The sequence below is a fragment of the Capra hircus genome, chromosome 2 (genome assembly GCF_001704415.2).
Source record: "Capra hircus breed San Clemente chromosome 2, ASM170441v1, whole genome shotgun sequence".
NCBI classification, from domain to species: Eukaryota; Metazoa; Chordata; class Mammalia; order Artiodactyla; family Bovidae; genus Capra; species Capra hircus.
Genome location: NC_030809.1, coordinates 115,688,782 through 115,704,804, shown reverse-complemented (window position 1 = coordinate 115,704,804; position 16,023 = coordinate 115,688,782). Strand labels below are relative to the sequence as shown.

Here is a 16,023-nt window from a genome sequence, read left to right as displayed (position 1 = left end):
GAATTCAAAATCATAGTGCTGATAAAAGCCTATCTCAGCATTTAAAAACAAAAATCTTTTTAAAACAATATTAAAACATTTTCATCTCTTACTAGTTTTACCTCAGTCAACCTAAAATGTTTTAGACCACACTAATCCAACAGTGAATAAAACTTCATGACTCATCCTACTTTCAAGTTCTACCACCAAAAGCCCTCCCTGATATGAAGAGCCTTTTTAGACTTGCCTTAAGGAAGGACCAGCCTTAGAATAAATATAGAAGGTTAGACTAAAAGTTTCTGGAAAGGAGACTGATTAAAAAACAGGGACTGAGAGAGAACATTGTCCAAGGCTGTCAAGATACAAGATACTGGTATAATTAGCATATCAAAAGTAGACTTTATGCTTAATACACCTCAGTAGTCCTGTGGCTTTGGGAATAAAGATCAGCTCGAGCTTACACATCGCTCTCTCTATCTCTCTGGCCTCATCCTTCTTTTCCAACCACTCTGCACATCAGCCACACTGGCCTTCACCCAGTTTCTGAACGCATCATGTTTTTTCCTGCACTTGAAATTCATTTAAGCTGTTTCCTTTGTTGTTGTTGTTGTTGTTGTGCAGTTGCTCAGTCGTGTCCAACTCTTTGCGGCCCCATGGACTGCAGCACGCTAGACCTCCCTGTCCTTCACCATCTCCTGGAGTTTGCCCAAGTTCATGTTCATTGCATTGGTGATGCTGTCCAGCCACCTCATCCTCCAAAGCCCTCTACTCTTTCTGCCCTCAATCTTTCCCAGCATCAGGGACTTTTCTAATGAGTCGTCTGTTCACATCAGATGACCAAAATACTGGAGCTTCAGCTTTATCATCAGTCCTTCCAGTGAATATTCAAGGTTGATCTCCCTTAAGATTGACTGGTTTGATCTCCTTGCTGCCCACAGGACTTTCAGGAGTCTTCTCCAGCACCACAGTTCAAAAGCATAAATTCTTTGGCTTTCTGCTTTTTTTATGGTACAGCTCTCACAACCACACATGACCACTAGGAAGACCATAGCCTCGACTATGTGAACCTTTGTCGGCAGAGTAATGTCTCTGCTTTTCAACACTGTCTACGTTTGTGATGGCTTTCCTGCCAAGAAGCAATCATCTTCTCATTTCATGGCTGCAGTCACCATCCACAGTGATTTTGGAGCCCAAGAAGAGGAAATCTGTTACTACTTCCACCTTTTCCCTTTCTATTTGCCATGCAGTAATGGGGCCAGGTGCCCTGACCTTAGTTTTTTTTTAATATTTAGTCTTTAGCCAGCTCTTTCACTCTCCTCCTTCACCCTCATCAAGAGGCTCTTTCTGCCATTAGAGTATTTCCTTTACCCTGGAGCAATCTTCCCCTCCCACCGTGTCCTTACATCTCAGCAAAAACATCACTTCCTTACGTTGGTCCAGCTTCATGGACATCCAACCTGAGCAGCTGCACAGGGCTGGTACTTGAAGGGTTCTGTTCTCAGTTTAACAGTCTACTATGGCAGTCCGAGAATTCTTTTAAACAAGGGGGCTCCACATTTTCATCTTGCACTGGGCCCTACAAATTATGTAGCCGGTCCTATCCTCAGGGACGACTTCAGTGACCTCTAGAATAGTTCAAAGCCTCTCTTTTCCAAGCTTAAATAGCATGTATACTCCTTTGCACCACTTACCAAAGTCAACATTTTCACAGGGATTTGAGGACTATTTGTTTATCTCCTCCACTTTAGAATGTAAGCCCCATGAATTCAGTGTTCAGGTCTGATTTTTGCTTACCACTTCGTTCCTAGAGGGCTTTCCTGGTGGCTCAGAGGGTAAAGCATCTGCCTGCGATGTGGGAGACCAGGGTTCGATCCCTGGGTCGGGAAGATCCCCTGGAGAAGGAAATGGCAACCCACTCCAATATTCTTGCCTGGGAAATCCCACGGAGGGAGGAGCCTGGTGGCCTACAGTCCACGGGATAGCTAAGAGTTGGACACGACTGAGCGACCTCACTTTCACGTTCATTCCTAGAACCCAGTGCCAAATAGGCGATCAGTAAATGTCAGTTGAATAAATGTTTGTTTTTACTATTACTGCTATCATTATTGTTAATGATTCTGTACTGTTTAGCTAAAAATGCAGCAGAGAAGACAAGAAAACTATACAAAATGGCCAAAAAAGGTAAATTTTTATCCCTGATGGCTCAGATGGTAAAGAATCTGCCTACAACGCAAGAGATCCAGATTTGATCCCTGGGTCAGGAAGATCCTCTAGAGGAGGTCGCAAAGAGTCAGATATGACTAAGAGACTAACACACACATTGGGGTCCTCTGGATGAAGTGAACGTGAAAGTCGCTCTTATCTGACTCTACGATTGTAGACTGTAGGCTGTAGTTCTACAGTCCCCCATAGACTGTAGTTCACCAGGCTTCTCTGTCCATGGAATTCTTCAGGTAAGAATACTGGAATGGGTTGCCATTTCCTTCTCTAGAAGATCTCCCTGACCTGGGTCTCCTGAATTGCAGGCAGATTCTTTACCAACTGAGCCCCCAAGGAAGCCCCAGAGAACTCCAACTCTACAGCCAATAACACAACTATAAAAATATTAAACAGCTCCCTGAAATAGATGGCAGAATCTAATCCTGTAAACTTACCCTAAAACTGGAAATCTGTTTCTGTTTTATATCAAATACATAATGTCCATTGGATATTCCTGTTGCAAGACTCCTGAGACCATCACCAATGCCCTCAACCATCTGACAAGTCATCTCACTATTCCCCTGTCCATATTCTTTACCTCTAACCTAGGGATTACCACTTTTTTAAATCTCTTGTCCCCATCAATAAACTATTTGAGTATGCAGACCCAAATAGATTTGGAAATCAGAGCTGGTATTCCTAGTGAATCACACACATTATAAAACACTAAAAAAGAAAACAGTTAAAAAGTTGAAACCTAAATTCCAATATTTCTTTCCCATACTTGAAAGGATTATCTAGCACAAAACCCCTGTATATACACCTAACCCCACTTTAGAAAACATGGTTCAAATTAAATAACTACTTATTTGAAATTTCGTCGGGGAACTCAGCCATTCACATACCCTTGATCAAAGACAAGTCCTCTTCTATTCTAGTGAAATCATCTTTTTGACCACAAAAAAAGCTTGGAAAGAACACACACAAATTAATGTCAGGTGGGGGGGAAATACCTGACTACCCAACCATCTAAGAATAGGACCCTTGCATCCAACCAGAGTATTTAAAATTTCCCCCGTATACTTTATACTTTCTCACCTTAGTGACTTTGCTAAAACTGTTACCCTCTACCCAGAATATTTCTTCCCACTGCATGCCCAAATCCCACACCTTTTTCAAGACCAAGCTTAAAATGCTACCTCCAGCAAGAAGGCTTCTGTAACTAAACCAATCTAATTTCTCCTTTATCTATACTTCTCATAGCAGTTTGCACTTGTCTTATATCATATATTGCTTTCTACTCTATTCTATTATTATGTCAATATCTTATCTTCCTTTCTAGGCAGTAAGTTCCTAGAATGTGAAAATTCCCATGATCCTGAGAGTATTTATTAAAGACTCAGCTTCTCAACTGCCCCAAACTGAATACAATATTAATAACAAAATATACAATATATGGAAAAATATGAAATTCAAATTAAGCAATATTTAAATTATTTTGGTCTAAGTATCATTTTAAAACTAATCTTTATCACAGGAGTTCCAAAGTAAAATTACCCACCTTTCAGAAATTAATTCTTTTACAATCAGAAACTACTATCTCATTTTCATATCAAAGAAATAACTTACACTAAGACATTCTTAGTGACCTATATTAATTCATTTTTAAAAGTTACAATGATGTCCCATTCCCTAGCAAAAGATCCATGAAAATGTTTATTTTTATAAAGAAGAAATATACTATTTTATAGGTATAAATTTAAAATATCTAGAAATAAAGCAAATATTGGAGCACCTCAACACTTCTTATTCAAATAACACTATTATAAGTCTTTTAACCCCTTTGTCCTTTACTGTTTTTCCAATTTTATCTAGGTAAAATTGTCTTGAGAATTTTACACTAATGTCTCTTTCACTAGGAGCAAAGGTGATTCCTCTTAAAGTTGCAACCTTTAGTGAGATAGAGGGCTTTTTTATGCAAATAAATTTCAAAGCTTTTCAAAGATAATTTCTATCTCCTATAAGTATTTAGGCTGGAGGAGAAGAAAGTTTAGAAAGAGAGAATACATACTCTTGGACTTGTGAAAACCCTAACATAAAATAAATGACGTCTAAACAAACAAATGTATGCTAGAAATGCATACATGGTAAAATAATTCTCATAGCCCCCCAAAATACATATTTGATTCTCATTTAATTCTCTTTAAGGTACCTACTACTTCTAAGTTTTATCAACCAATACAACAAAAACACCAACATTCTTTACTATTAATCCATTACAACTTTTAAAGAAATGACTACTGCCAACAAATTAACATATGTATATACCTAAGAGTCTTAAATACGCCATTTTACCTGCAGTAGTCTCTTAAGGATCAAGTTGGGTGATAAGCATTTCTGGTGCCAGAAGATCTGTCTATTCCACTCAATTTGGGGCATTCCACTCACTTCACAGCATGAAAGTGCTATGACCTAATAAACAAGTCTAGTTCCAAAGTCCACCTCTTGATGATCTAATCTAAAAGGACAAGAGAAGGGCAGTGAAAAGAGATGCCCTCTGTTGTTGATTTTTTTTTTTAAAGTTCTGCATTCTTAATGTACAACATGACTCCTCTGGCATATGAATATAGGTGAAGACATAATTTGCAGGATAATAGGCACTAATAATACATGCTGCTTCAGTACTGTCATATTTCCAATCCATCAAATTGATTAATGCTATAATAACTCTATACAAACCTATCATTTGTGCACTAATGAAGTCAAACCCAGTTTATCCTTAGGCAACTACACTCCAAAAGCTCATAGATGTCATCTCTTCAGCTTCCAAAGACTATTTAGACAGTGTAACACAAAAGGAGTAAGAAACACATGTAACCTGTCTCCAAATTTGGATGTCTTTCTGCCAAAGGTGTAAATGCAAACACTACTAACATAACAAAGTGCTCAAAGAACATTTAGCAGCTCTTAAACATGGACAATTTGCTGCAAGACACACAGAGAAAAGGAAATAAATTTACTAGTTTGACATAAATACTATACTGATGATCTCAGTGATATCAACATAGCCACTAAGTTCAAAACCTGGTAAGTTTTAGGAAGTTATGATATGAAGCCTTCATTTAAAACAGATTTGCAAGATATTTAGACTTAAAATATAGTGACATGTAACCTTATCAAAACTAGAATTTTAAGAACTATTAAACCTGCAATTCAATTTTCAAATTATAGTACAATTCAAAGATAACACTGTATCCCAGATGATACTGATCATGAAATGATTAAATGACAATGTCCCTGAGGCACTGTCTCTTAGGGGCTGTTTAATGATACTGCAGAGGATGTGTAAGCAGGAAGTGACTCTTCACGTTAACAGGAATTTAAAACCATTCTCCCATCACCTCAACAGTCAGAGATCAATGTTCAACATGTGGGAAAGTGGTCCATGTATTTTACAACTCCGGGAATAGAGCCAATACTTTATAATAATTATTAGTGGGGTACAACCTTTAAACATTGTGAATCACTATGTTGTACACCTGTAACTTATACAGTATTGTACATCAACTATGCTTCATTTTCAAGGAAATTTAAAAAAGAAAGTGGCTCCTGTTAGCAAGTGGAGAGATGCAGTGTCACGCTGTCACTTCCGTAACCTGAAGTACCGACAGGTAGTGTCTGTAACACAGTGGGAAGGTTACTCTTAGTCCATGTGGGCTACTATAACAAAATACCACAGACTGAGTGGCTCACAGCAACAGAAATTTATTTCTCACAGTTCTGGAAGCTCAAAGTCCAAAATCAGGGTGCCGGCACGGCTGGGTTCAGGTAAGAGACTTCCTCCAGGTCACTGACTACTGACTTCCTGCCAGGTCCTCACATGGTGGAAGGGGCGAGGGAGCTCTCTGGGATCTCTTTTATAATGGCACTAATTCCTAATCACCTCCCAATGGCCCCCATATTCTAAAAACATCACCTTGGAGATTAGGATTTCAACACATGAGTAGGGGGAAGGAGGACACATTCATAGGAGCCACTTAAAAAATAAACTGCAAGAAAGCACAGATAAAAGATTAAAGACTACCTTAGACTGAAATAAGGGCCCTGAAGCAAGCAGCAGACATTCTAAGACAGACTGGAGAAGTGTAAGATAAATACAGAGGTACTGCTGCTGCTGCTGCTGCTAAGTCGCTTCAGTCGTGTCCGACTCTGTGCAACCCCATAGACGGCAGCCCACCAGGCTCCCCCGTCCCTGGGATTCTCCAGGCAAGAACACTGGAGTGGGTTGCCATTTCCAGCTCCAATGCATGAAAGTGAAAAGTGAAAGTGAAGTCGCTCAGTCGTGTCTGACTCTTAGCGACCCCATGGACTGCAGCCTACTAGGCTCCTCCGTCCATGGGACTTTTAAGGCAAGAGTACTGGAGTGGGTGCCATTGCCTTCTCCAACAAAGGGACTGCCAAACTCTAAAAGATCCACACTAGAACCACTTCCTTGGCTTGATCCATCAGTCCTTAAGGAGAAAAAACTTGTTGACTGACATCAAAATTCACTGAATATTCTTTATTGCTTGTCGTATACATGTAGTAAACTGTATGTAGCTTTTTAGCCACATTCTACAAATCTGTTTTATCAGTCATTCAACATATATTCACAGAACACACACACATATTTTATATATATACTTATATACATAAAAAATATCCCCCCCCCAAATATAATGTACCAGGCACCAGTCTAAGCACTTAAGGATAAAATTACAAAGAAAACCAAGTACCTGCCTTTAAGATACTTAGACTTTAGTGGTACCATATGGCCCATCTCCATATTTTTTATAATACTCAAGCCCATCTGAAGATAACAATAAGGATTACCTGATACGGCTCAGTGGTAAAGAATACACCTGCTAATGCAGGAGTTGCAAGAGACACAGGTTCGATCCCTGGGTTGGAAAGATTCCAACCTGAAGGAGGAAATGGCAACCCACTCCAGTATTCTTGCCAGGATAATCCCATGGACAGAGGAGCCTGGCAGACTACAGTCCATGGGGTCACAGAGTCGAACACAACTGAGCAACCGAGCACGCATGCACACACGATATACTCGTAACAAGTCTTAATTCTATCAACATGTTACAGACAACTAAAAACTACATACAACAGTGCACAATCTCCAGAGTGCCAAAGGAATGCCAATTTACTGAGCCCTCAGCAGATAAATCATCAGTCTCACCAACCCATGTCAATATCTCCAACCACCTACTCATTTGTAACAAAGTGGCAAACAAAAGACTAAAAACACTCAAAGTGAGGATACATGCCGGAGTGATACATTAGATAAATGGGTTCTAATACCCTGCCATGCAGGAAGCAAAGGAAGAAAAGCAAAACTGATTAAAAATTCAGGGAAACTAGTAAGGGCAGAACTTCCTCCTTACAACCAAAGTGTGGGCCCAAATGAAACTAGAGAATAAAAATCTCCTTCTGGTCAAAATCTACCTAGAAAGAGAACAAGACGGCAGAGGAGTAGGTGGACATGGAGCACATCTCTCTCCACAGATATATGAGGAAGATGCCTTCAGACACAGAAGTGCATGCAGAACACCAGCTGAGAGCGGACAGGAGTACCTGACCAGTAGAAAAGAATATATGGAACCACGAAAAACTCGGTAGGACTAAGGAACTAGGGGGAAAAACAGGAGAGTCAGTAAGACTGGACCTGCCCTCAGCCAGTGGGGGAACTGAGGCAGGGGTCCAATCCCCACATCGGGGCAATTGTCTAAGTCAGAGGAGAAACATTTGAGGCTGAAACAGCTGATCTGTGGCAGCCTAAATGGAATGAGAATCAGACAGTCCTTGCTGCAGCCATACATACCCTGGACAGGGACACAAGTCCTCTAGAAAGCACAGCAGCTGGGAGCTGGAGTTTAGGAACTGTGGAGCAATCCCAGGGTGAGGGCTGCTGTTGGCTGCGAAGAGATGTGATCGAGGGGATATGAGGGAGGAGATTATGGTGGGAAATGCCTGTGGAGGAAAGCCAGGCAGCCACAGAAGCAAGACAATACTGCTGAGTCACGTGTAGGGGTTAAGCCATCACCATAGCCTCTCTCACCCCACACACCAGCATCAGCACCTGAACAATAGAGAGGCTGGCCCATCAAATGCCTGACACACTGAACTACAGTAGGGGAGGACCCCGCCCAGGATGCCCCTTTAAGTGCCTGACACACCCATCTACAGAGTAGGACCCCAACCAGGGGGGCCCTTCTATGAGCCCAATGCACCAAACAACAGAGAAGGACCCCAGGCAAGGGAGCCCTCTAAGTACCTGAACAGGAAGAGCTACAGAGAAAGACTGACCAAAGAGGCCTTCGGATCGCCAGCTACAAGAGGCTCAAAAAAAGATTCTGGTAGGGCCATAATTCCTGCAGCGGAGGCAGTCCGTGTCCCTGCACACTTGGCACCGCCAGGGTCCCTGCAAGCCAAGAGCTGTGCCACCTTCACACTCAACTCTCACTGGGGAAGAGCTGCCAGAGGCAAAAAAAAAAGTCTTGCATCTGTGCGCACAGGGTCGCTTCGGTAGTATCCGACTCTTCGCAACCCTGTAGACTGTGGCCTGCCAGGCTTCTCTGTCAGGGATCGGGGTTCTCCAGCCAAGAATACTGGAACATGTGGGCCAATACTGGTTGCCATTCCCTTCGAGAGCACTGTATTTCCCTCTGCTCTAGCCACCAATTCCCCTGAGTACCTGGTGCTGTCAGAACCCCTGCAACCCAAGCAGCTGCACCACCTCAACTGGCCCTCACAGGGGCAAACCCAAGTCCTCCAGGGCAGCCCCAGTGGACAACCCACATGCAGAGGTGGAAATAAAACCACAATTGAAACCCAGGGGCAGTGTGGCTAAGGAAGAAGAACCAAAACCTTCCCACCAGCTGGACAAGCTGCAGATTAAATCCACACGATCAACTAGGCAGACCCTGTGTCTACGGAATATATAAAAGGTCATTGAGAGCTCCCACAAAAGAGAACACACTAGTTCTGATAGCTGTGGACACTGGAGGCAAGAACAAATTGGAGTAGGTCCGGAGATAAGCATCCTAGGAGGGCATCCTAGGGAGGTGAGGTGGACTGTGACTTCCAGCGAAGGAAAGGACTCTGACAGCAGTGACTCAAGAAAAACATTTATTGTTCTTATGTTTTGATTTGTTCTCTAGATTCTTTTGGATTTTTTTCCTTTTTTTCGCCCACTTTGTTGTAGTTGTCAATTTTATTGGCATTATGAAATCTAATTAAGCTTTTGCGCTTTTTTTTTTCCTGTCAATATTTTTATAGTTGTTATAAACCTTTGCCTCTCTGTTAAGCTTTTGCAGTTCTGCAGAGTTTTCCTTTTTTTTCCTCTTTTCTCTTTTTTTAATTTTTAAAACCTATTATGTTTTCTATATTTATTCCTTTGTTTGCTTTTCCTACTGTCCTTTTCCCCTTGCAGTTAATCTTTAATGTATATAAATCTTCTTTATCTATCTATATTTAACTTTGCATATCTATTCTTTCTTTCTTCAACATATTTGTTAGTTTTATTTTTATTGCTTTATTCCCCAATTGGCACCTTGCTTTAGTTTTGTTTTCCAGTCTGTGCTTTAGTTAGTTTTGTTCTGGTAGATATAATTTTGGGTTTCCTTTGTTCGCCAGGTAAATCTATTGCACTTTATTTTTGTTGGACTGTGTTCATTTTGCTTATGAGTGCATATGTATATGCGAATATTCAGTCACACCTTTTATTGTTGTTATAAACCTTTGCCTCTAACCTGGCCTTTTGCAGTTCTGTGGAGTTTTCCTTTTTCTCCCTTTTTTCTTTCTTCTTCCATTTTCTTTTTATTTTCTCTTTTTTATAATTTTAATTATTAATTTTTTAAACCTATTATATATTTTTTTACATTTATTCCCTTCTTTGCCTTTCCTACTGTTCTTTTCTCCTAGCAGTTAATCTTTAATGTATATAAACCTTTTTCATCTACCTCTATTTAACTTTGCATATCTGTTCTTTCTTAGAAAACTTCAATCTTCCAAGACTGAACCAAGTTCAGTTCAGTTTAGTCACTCAGTCGTATCTGACTCTTTGAGACCCCATGAACTGCAGCATGCCTCCCTGTCCATCACCAACTCCCAGAATCCACCCAAACCCATGCCCATTGAGTCAGTGACACCATCCAACTATCTCATCCTCTGTCATCCCCTTCTCCTCCTGCCCTCAATCTTTCCCAGCATCAGAGTCTTTTCAAATGAGTCAGCTCTTCGCATCAGGTGGCCAAAGTATTGGAGTTTCAGCTTCAACATCAGTCCCTCCAATGAACACCCAGGACTGATCTCCTTTAGGATGGGGATCTCCTTACAGTCCAAGGGACTCTCAAGAGCCTTCTCCAACACCACAGTTCAAAAGCTTCAATTCTTCTGTGCTCAGCTTTCCCAAGCAGAAATAGAAATTATGAACACTCCAATTACAAGCACTGAAATTGAAGCTGTGATCAAAAATCTCCCAAAAAAACAAAAGCCCAGAACCAGATGGCTTCACAGGAGAATTCTATTAAACATTTAAAGAGCTAATGCCTATCCTTCTAAAACTTTTTTAAAAATTACAGAGGAAGTAACACTTCCAAATTCATTCTACAAGGCCACTGTCACCCTGATACCAAAACCAAACAAAAAAAGAAAACTACAGGTCAATATCACTGATGAACATAGATACAAAAACCCTCAACGAAACTTTAGCAAACAGAGTTCAGCAACATATCAAAAAGCTCATACACCATGATCAAGTTGGGTGTATTCCAGGGGTGCAAGGATTCTTCAATATATGCAAATCAATCAATGTGATACACCATATTAACAAATTGAAAGACAAAAACCATATGATAATCTCAATAGATGCAGAAAAAGCCTTTGACAAAATTCAGCACCCATTTACGATTAAAACTCTTTAAAAAATGGGCATAGAAGGAACCTCTCAACATAGTAAAGGCCATATACGATATAGAGAAGGCAATGGCACCCCCTCCAGTACTCTTGCCTGGAAAATCCCATGGACGGAGGGGCCTGGTAGGCTGCAGTCCGTGGGGCAAAGAGTCAGACACGACTGAGCGACTTCACTTTGACTTTTCACTTTCATGCACTGGAGAAGGAAATGGCAACCCACTCCAATGTTCTTGCCTGGAGAATCCCAGGGACGGGGGAGCCTGGTGGGCTGCCGTCTATGGGGCTGCACAGAGTCGGACATGACTGAAGTGACTTAGCAGCTTAGCAGCATATATGATAAGCCTACAGCAAACATTATTCTCAATGGTGAAAAACTGAAAGCATTCCCCCTAAGGTCAGGAACAAGACAAGGGTGTCCGTTTTCACCACTATTATTCAACATAGTTCTGGAAGTCCTAGCTATAGCAATCAGAGAAGAAAAAGAAATAAAAAGGAATCCAGATCAGAAAAGAAGACGTAAAGCTCTCACTGTTTGCAAATGACATGATACTGTACATAGAAAACCCTAAAGACAGTATCAGAAAATTACTAGGGCTAATCAGTGAATTTAGCAAGGTTGGAGGATACAAAATCAACACACAGAAATCACTTGCATTTCTATACACTAACAATGAAAAATCAGAAAGAGAAATTAAGGAATCAATCCCATCCACCACTGCAACAAAAGGAATTAAATATCTAGGAATAAACTTACCTAAGGAGACAAAAGAACTGTACACAGAAAATTATAACATACTAATGGAAGAAATCAAAGACGACATAAACAGATGGAGAGATATTCCATGTTCCTGGGTAGGAAGAACCAATATTGTGAAAATGAGTATATTGCCAAACTCAATCAACAGATTTAATGTGATCCTTATCAAATTACCAATGGCATTTTTCACAGAACTACTAGAACAAAAGATTTCACAATTCATATGGAAACACAAAAGACCCCAAATAGCCAAAGAAGTCTTGAGAAAGAAGAATGGAGAAGGAGGAATCAACCTTCTGGACTTCAGATTATGCTACAAAGCTACAGTCATCACGACAGTACGGTACTAACACAGGAACAGAAATACAGACCAATGGAACAAGCTAGAAAACCCAGAAATAAACCCATGCACCTATGGGTACCTTATTTTTGACAAAAGGAGACAAGAATATGCAATGGGGCAAAGACAGGCTCTTCAATAAATGGTGCTGGGAAAACTGGACAGCTACATGTAAAAGAATGAAATTAGAATACTTCCTAACACCATACACAAAGATAAACTCAAAATGGATTAAAGACCAGAAACTATAAAACTCTTAGAGGAAAACATAGGCAGAACACTCGATGACATAAATTAAAGCAAGATCCTCTACGACTCACCTCCTAGAGTAACGGAAATAAAAACCAAAGTAAACAAGTGGGACCTGATTAAACTTAAAAGGTTTTGCACAGCAAAGGAAACTATAAGCAATGTGAAAAGACAACCCTCAGAATCAGAGAAAACAACAGCAAACGAAACAACTGACAAAGGATTAATTTCCAAAATATACAAGCAGCCATACAACTCAATGCCAGAAAATCAAACAACCCAATCAAAAAGTGGGAAAAAGACCTAACAGACATTTCTCCAAAGAAGACAACCAGACGACTAACAAACACATGAAAAGATACTCAGAATCACTCATTATTAGAGAAATGCAAATCAAAACTACAATGAGATATCACCTTACACCAGTCAGAATGGCCATCATCAAAAAGTCTACAAACAATAAATGCTGGGGAGGGTGTGGAGAAAAGGGAACACTCTTGCACTGCTGGTGGGAATGTAAATGGATACAGCCACTATGGAAGACGGTATGGAGATTCCTTAAAAAACTAGGAATAAAATCACTGTATGACCCAGCAATCTCACTCCTAAGCAAATACCCTAAGGAAACCAAAACAAAAACACACATGTATCCCATTGTTCAGTGCAGCACTATTTACAGTAGCTAGAACATGGAAGCAACCTAGATGTCCATCAACAGATGAATGGATAAAGAAGTTGTAGTATATACACACAGTGGAATATTAATCAGCCATAAAAAGGAATGCATTTGAGTCAGTTCTAATGAGGTGGATGAACCTAGAATCTATTATACAGAGTGAAATGAGTCAGAAAGAGAAAGATAAATATTGTATTCTAACACATATATACAGGATCTAGAATAGCTGGAGAAGGCAATGGCACCCCACTCCAGTACTCGTGCCTAGAAAATCCCATGGACGGAGGAGCCTGGTAGACTGCAGCCCATTGGGTCGCTAAGAGTTGGGCACGACTGAGCGACTTCACTTTCACTTTTCACGTTCAAAAATTGGAGAAGGAAATGGCAACCCACTCCAGTGTTCTTGCCTGGAGAATCCCAGGGACAGGGGAGCCTGGTGGGCTGCCGTCTCTGGGGTCACACAGAGTTGGACACAACTGAAGTGACTTAGCAGCAGCAGCAGCAGGAGAATGGTACTGAACTTATTTATAAGGCAGCAATAGAGAAACAGACACAGAGACAGACTTAGGAACATGGGGAGAGGGGAGGAGAGGGTGAGAGGTATGGAAAGAGTAACAAAGAAACTTACATTACCATATGTAAAATAGACAGCCAACAGGAACTTGCTCTATGGCTCAGGAAACTCAGACAGGGGCTCTGTTTCAACCTAGAGGGGTGGAATGGGAGGGAGATAGGAGGGAAATTCAAAGGAAGGGGATATATGTATACCTATGGCTAATTCATGTTGAGGTTTGACAGAAAACAACAAAATTCTGTAAAGCAATTATCCTTCAATAAAAAAATAAATTAAAAAAAAATTAGACTTCTGCTTTCACAGATGATGATGGCAGTGGTGGTGGCGGTGATGGTGACAGCAGTTAAGATTCCTCAAGAATTTTACCGCTAATATCTAGCACATAGTTTAAAATGCTTACAACTCAGTAATAAAGATGACAACTCAGTCTTTTCAATGAGCATAGGATATGAATAGATATTTCTCTATGAATGGCCAACAAGCACATGAAAAAATACTCAATATCATGAGTCACTAGGGAGACACAATTCAAAACCACAAGGAGATGCCACTTCAGAGCCACTAAAATGACTATAATTAACAAGACAGACAGTAACAAATATTTAAAGGCTATGGAGCATTTGGAATTCTCACACACTGCTGGTGGGGATATAAAATGATTAGTGGTTTCTGGAAATTACCATTATGACTCAGCAATTCCACTCTTAGGATTTCACCCATGTGAAATGGGAAAACATGTTCACACACAGATTTGTACAAGAAAGTTCACAGCAGCATTATTCATAATAATCAAATGGTGGAAACAACCCAAATGACCATCAGCTGATGAGTAAACAAAATGTGGTATATCCATTCCATAGAACACTATTTGGCAATAAAAAAGAATCAAGTAGAATATCTGATGCAACATAGATGAATTTCAAAAGCATTATTCCCAGTGAAAAAAGCCAACCACTAAAGAATACACACTGTATGATTCCATTTATACAAGATATTCAGAAAAGGCAAATCTACAGACAGAAAGTAGGTTAGTGGTAGACTAGGCAGGCCTGGGAATAGAAATGATTGTATATAGGCAAGAAATTTCTTTTGGGGGTGAAGAAAATGTTTGTCCTACAACTGGATTATGGTAATAATCACATCTCTACAAATATACTATTTTTTTTAACTTTACACTTAAAAAGGTATATAAACTATAGATCATAAATAGATCTTAAAACACTTCTTGCATTTATTGTGCACTTAAGTGCTTGACATAGTAACTGTTTCACAACAACTTTATGAGGTGCATGTGTGCTCAGTTGCTTCAGTCATGCCTCACTCTTCGCGACCCTATGGACTACAGCCCACCAGGCTCCTTGATCCATGGGTTTCTCCAGGCGAGAATACTGCAGTGGGTTGCCGTGCTCTCCTCCAGGGGGTCTTCCCGACGCAAGGACTGAGCCCATGTCTCTCATGTTTCCTGCACTGGCAGCAGACTCTTCAGCACTGACGCCCCCGGGAGGCCCTTAACGAGGCAGACACTACTGTTATTATCCCGATTTTACAGTAAGAAAACTAAGGCACATCCATAAATAATTTTCCAAAGTCACAGTGCTAATCAGTGACAAGGGCTAGGGTTTGTCAGGTTGTGACTCCAGCGTCCATGAACACACAACTGTGTTAGCTAACCTCTTACAGAACCCACAAATAAACATACTTGGGTAATAATTATTATAACTAATTATAATTATAGCAATTATCATCATTCTACAACAATGGTTCTCAACCCTTAATATACAAGAATCCCCTAAAAAACTTCATAAAACTGTGTATTTCCATCAAACCCTAAACTCAGAGATTCTGATACTGTAGAAATGAAGGCCAAGAATCCAAACTTGCCACAGGCATGCCCAGTAAATCTGATGAAGATGGTCAGTGACCACAAAAAAAATAAATAAAAAAAAGACTGTCCAGAGGGCATGGAGTACACCTGAAGTAAGAATAAGTTCTTTTCACCCCTTTCATTCATTTGCCTCATGAAAGAATGTGGCAGTAAGGATCTGTGTAGATTAATTTTATTCAGGAAGATTTTTGCCCATCTTATTCTACTTAAGTATTTGTGGATATGGCTTAAAGCCATGTTTTAAAACATACTTTAGTTAACATGTTGCAATTTCACAGTGTTCCAAAATAAGCTTTTAAGATTAATGAACTGAGGCCGCACTTGTTCTGGAAACAGAAAGTGGTTAAATGATAGTTTTTCCATTAAATGTAATCAATAAGGAAAGTAAAATTAAGTT

The 16,023-nt window shown here is 40.2% G+C and overlaps 1 protein-coding gene across 3 annotated transcripts in view; it reads right to left on the bottom strand.

Moving 5' to 3' along the window:
• MTX2 (metaxin 2) overlaps positions 1–16,023 on the bottom strand; it is a 79,707-nt gene that overhangs the window by 51,127 nt on the left and 12,557 nt on the right. The window contains exon 1 of one of the 3 annotated variants that reach the window (XM_018065046.1): positions 4,534–4,554. The exons of the other annotated variants lie outside the window; for them this stretch is intronic. The gene's annotated coding sequence lies outside the window, so the exon portion shown is untranslated. Of the gene's footprint in view, positions 1–4,533; positions 4,555–16,023 lie in introns of those variants that run through there. 3 annotated transcript variants of the gene reach the window in all.